The sequence below is a fragment of the Lactuca sativa genome, chromosome 5, assembly GCF_002870075.4.
Source record: "Lactuca sativa cultivar Salinas chromosome 5, Lsat_Salinas_v11, whole genome shotgun sequence".
NCBI lineage: Eukaryota > Viridiplantae > Streptophyta > Magnoliopsida > Asterales > Asteraceae > Lactuca > Lactuca sativa.
In genome coordinates, this window is record NC_056627.2 from 10,528,265 (window position 1) to 10,533,739 (window position 5,475).

The window sequence follows — 5,475 nt, forward strand, 5'->3', positions numbered from 1 at the left end:
ATGCAGACTGCTGCTCAGAGCCCCACCGGAAATCCACCCCTTCATAGTAAGACGAGTGAGGGGTACTACAATCTTGGAGAAATTCTGAACAAATCTCTGGTAGTACCCTGCCAAACCCAGAAAACTCCTGATATTCGAGGGAGATTTCGGAACCTACGACTGCATCACCGCCTCAATTTGGGCTGGATCGACCAAAATCCCATCTTGGTTAACGAGGTGTCCAAGGAATCGAACCTCTCACAACCAAAACTTGCACTTCAAAAACTTAGCATAACGCTGTTCTCTCCTCAAAACACCTAGATGCTCGCAAAGATGCTCCTCATGCTGATATCTGGTATTGGAATACACCAAGATATCATCAATAAGCATGATAACCGAACGATCGAGCATCAACCTACATACCCAATTCATCAAATCCACAAATATCGTAGGTGCATTGGTGAGCCCAAATGGCATCACTACGAACTCGTAATTCCCATAACGAATTCGAAACGCAGTATTCTCCATGTCCTCCTCCCTCACCCTGACCTGATGGTACCCAAACCTCAGATCAATCTTGTAGAACCAAGATGCTCCCTACAACTGATCAAAGAGATCATCAATCCGCAGAAGGGGATAATGTTTCTTCACCGTTAACTTGTTCAGCTCCCTATAATCGATGCAAATCCAATGCAAACCATCATTCTTCTTAACAAATAGAATCAACACTCCCCATGAAGAACTACGCGGACAGATGAACTGCTTGCCTAGCAGCTCCTATAGCTGAGATGACAGCTCCTGCATCTCAGGCGGTGCCAATTAGTACGACACCTTGGCAATAGGGGCCGCACCTGGCACAAGGTCGATAATGAATGCGACCTGCCTCTCAGAAGGCACACCGGGTAACTCCTCTAAGAATACATTAGTGAACTCCTTAACAACTAACAACTGGAACATCAACAACTAACACCTGATTCCTAACCCGTGTGTCAACTACATAAGCCAAATAACCTGCACACTGGTGCTGAATATATTGCCTAGCTTTGGCCGCCGAACAAAACCCTAAACCCAACCTGGTTCCCTCTCCATAGATAACCAGTTCTCCCCCACTTGGGGTTCGAACTACCACACACTGAACCTCGCAATCAATCATGGCACTGAAACGGCTCAACAAATCCATACCTACTTTTATGTAGACATCCCCCATAGGATTAAGAATCAAATCAATAGGAAAGGATACTCCAAGATCTCTAAAATTCAACCCTAATAAACCGAAGTAGTAAAAACCCTGTGTTTGTAGGCGATAGAAACTCGCAATGGACACTCCAACTCCCCTAAGGGCAAAACAAACTTCATAGTAATAGACCGAGAGACAAAGGACCAACTCGCACCCAAGTCAAACAATACAAGAGCATGCAATGATTTCACTAATAACGTACCTAACAGAGATACAAACATATAAGCATAAAACAAACATAATCAATAAGATAAACAAAAGAAACATACCAGTCACAACATATGGTGCTGCCCTGGCCTCCTCGACAGTAAGCTGGAAAGCACGACCTCGAGCCCTTGGGGGCTCCGCCCTGCCCTGACTCCCGACAATCCTCAAGGTAGCCGATGCTGGAGCATGCGCTGGCTTGACAGCCAACAAGGGACACTGAGCCTTCATATGGACCACCTGATCACAATGGTAACAAAGTTTGATGCCAGAAGTTGGAGTCTGCTGCCAACAACCCCTCACAATGTGGCCCTACTTGCGACATTTGTGGCAACCCAAAGAAGACCGATAAAAACCATCATGTACCTTGCGGCACTTCCCACAACTGCAACCCCTCTGACTCCTTGACCTGGAGTTAGCATCCCTGAACCGCTTCGGCGCAGGCTACGGCTGCACCGTGGCCAATATCAACTCCTGAGTCTGCAACCCAATCTCAATCTCACGCCGCCTGGCGGCCTCCTGCAGCTCCAACAATGAACTGTAGCACTGAGTAGAAACAAACTTCCTGATCTTCGTCTTGAGCATGCTCAAGTAACGGGTCATTTGAACCTGCTCAGACGCAGTAAACTCAGGGCAAAACATAGCTCTCTCAGTGAACATCTTGGTGATCTTCTTCACCGTCTCAGAACCATGTCTCAAATCTAGATACTACTATGCTAACCTCTCAAGCTCCACCAGCGCATATCGGGAGCGGAACATCTCAGGAAACTGCTCCCATGACACAACAACTCTCTGCTCAACAGAATAGGAACTAGTAGCGAGCCTCCACTAATCCTTCGCTCCAGACCTCAGAAGGTTCGGAGCGCACCTGACCTTGTGGTCAACAAGGCATGAACAAGTGAAGAAGCATCCCTCCACATCAGATAGCCACCTCATGGATATGATCGGGTCCTAGACTCCATCAAAAGTCAGGGCTTCATATTATCAAAGTCCCGATACTGAAAGACCCTCCCTGTCCCAACACCTACAGCTGACACGGTTGCGGAGGCTGCATTAGCATCCAACTCAACAATGGCTGCATAGCGATCATCAAAGAACTCCATCATCACGGTCTTGATAAACCTGAACATCTCCAAGATCTGACCCCATACAATTGAAACCACCTCCTCGCGTATGGTCTCCCTGACGCGGTCCTCTAACATTGTTGGCCCACCCTGACTGCCAGCTCCTTATCCCGACCCGGATCTGATCTCAACTTTTCTCGTAGTCACCATACTAAAAATACAACAGGAAGATATCAGATAAACCATATATCATAACGTGGAACCAACTCCCAACGAAACCCTAGGGGTTGTGACATCCTTGCTATGCTTACGCGCCATGTGCTTTCAATAGTACGCGTCGATACTACATTTCATACCTACCCGTATTTGTCTCAAGGATCATTACAACGCCATAAAAATACTCATAAGCAAAGACGAACACTTAATCCTCACTCCCTAGAGGAAAGGCTAAACATATTATGACTGGTCGGCTGACCCCACACTTCTCATCCATGAAACATCCACCAACCCTGCAACACTCGTGTATGCTAGCCATACATAACACTCGACCCTATAGATCTTACTTATATATTGTTGGATTAGTGTCTAAGTCCATAACTATATTTGGTATGTACTTGACGTGGTTGTGCATGGTCCTTTTGGGTTGCCTTCACCAAAGTAACTTGACTGGAGGAATAATATAGAAAGAGGTGATTATGGTTTATTAATATATTATAAGAATAATATATTAAAAGAGAAATCGTAGTTGTTTAATTAACATTGGTCAATAATTAATTAAGAATTAGTTTTTTGATCAAAAGAAGTTAATTGAACTTAAGGGGCTGAACTATAATTATGTGATAGTTACAAAGTTAGGCAAGGAAACCCTAATATATAGGGTGGACGAATTCTAGGGATAAAGCCTTAAGAATTTGTCCATGATAGGGATTCTAGAATTATCTTATGGGCTGCTTGGTGGCTATGTAACCAGATAAGGATAATGAATGAAACCCTAATTCCTACACCTATATAAAGGACCCCTTGGCATGGGAATTTCAGCCAATTGAACCCTAGAAGTCCTAGAGTCAAAATTCTCTTCTCCCTTCTCTCTCTTGTTTCCTCCAATTGCTATTAGTGTTGGTGATTCATTAGAGGCACAACATTTGAGGTGCTAAAGTTCTCAAGACTTCAATATCTTCAATCAACAACAAGGTAAGCATCTAGATCTGCTTTGCTATGTTAATTTTGATTATATACACTAGATTTAAGGTTCGAAAGTCTTGGATGAATGCATGTACAATTAGAGAAACCTAGATCCAAGCATTAGGGTTTGCATGAGCACATAGGTTGTTCTTTTAGCTCAAACCCGTAAGTGGTTTCAGAGCTTTGTTTGGTTTCTATTGTATTGAAGCCTTGATTGTTCATTCATGCTTTAAATTCGAATTTTTTGGGTGTCTGTCTGATGAACTCAACGATTTCCATAAGGAACTCGACGAGTTGGATGAACTCGACGAGTTCCAATGTGGACTCGATGAGTTTAGCGGTCAGACAGAGAGATTTTCGGGATTTCTTGCTATTTTGTTTAAGGATAATTGCCAAAATCGTTTTTGACAAATAAAATCCGAATTTTATTACTGTTTTATGATTATCCTTGCCAAATCAAAAGATAATTACCAATTGTTTGAATAATAAATTCCTTATTTGATAATATTTGATTATTTGAATTAATTGTTGAATTATCTTGTAAGTAAAATTGACTAGGTCAAATCTAGATAATCACTAAATTAATTGTTTAATTTAAATTATCTTCTATTTGATCCTTTATGTTTTGAAAAGTTCAAAACTTGTCCTCAAGCTTTGAAATTTAAATTTTTTGATTAAAAGTTTAATTTAAACTATTTAAATTTCAAACCCTAGAATTTTACAAGTTTAAAATTCAACCTTATACTTTATAATATTACAAGAACGATATATATATATATATATATATATATATATATATATATATATATATATATATATATATATATATATATATATATATATATATATATATATATATATAACTTCAACGCTAGTCTTACCATAGGCCTCATTCACGAAGCCGATCTAGAAGGGGGTATAAGGTTATGGCCTATAAAATGGCCATTTAATGGGTGTCCACTCTCACCCACCGCTTTCTTGATTGGTAGAGGGTCGTTAGCCAAATGGGTAGGATAGGGCAACCCTCTCTCATTAATAAGTACAATGAATTATAAAAGTAAGTAAATGTTTTTACCAAATTCCCAATCTTAGTTACTTTAGGAAAAAGTTAAATTGATGCAATTACATGAAATTACACTTTCTACCCTTGCTAAGACGTTAGTGGAGCGTGTGTGGTTAATCGGCACACTGATTGGGTTCTAATAAAAAGTGGAAAAGGTTGACTCATTGTTTCTTATAGTTTGATGGAGCGTGTGTGGTTAACCGACACATGGAATAGGTGACTGTAACAATGAGGGCACCATGTATAGTTGCATGGTTATTCACACCCACTTTGTGATCCTCGACATCCCAGTCACAAACTAGAGGGGCATATTGAGATTTAAACATGCCATTGAAAAGTTCAATGAATCTCAAAATATTTAGGAGTTTTCAATACATTTAAAACTTAATCTCTATTTTGTTTTTCATGGTGGAGAATTAGTGAATCGTCATTCACTTACCTTCAAATTATTTTCATGTTAGATTACGACATCCCTCTTCTCATATGTAAATAATGTTGTTGGATCCTAACCCTAATTTCTCATTTGGGTGTTTAATTGGGGATTAATTTCTAATCAAACTTTTTTCTTTTTACTTTTCAGATGTCAAACAACAACAATGCTTCCGGCTCGAATTCCTCCGGCTCGTTCTCACTCATGAACTTGTGTGGGAGAGTGATCTTTGACGGGTCCAATTTCAATGATTGGATCCACAACATCCGAATGGTCACTCGTTAGGAGGACAAAGAGTATGTCCATGATGAGAAGC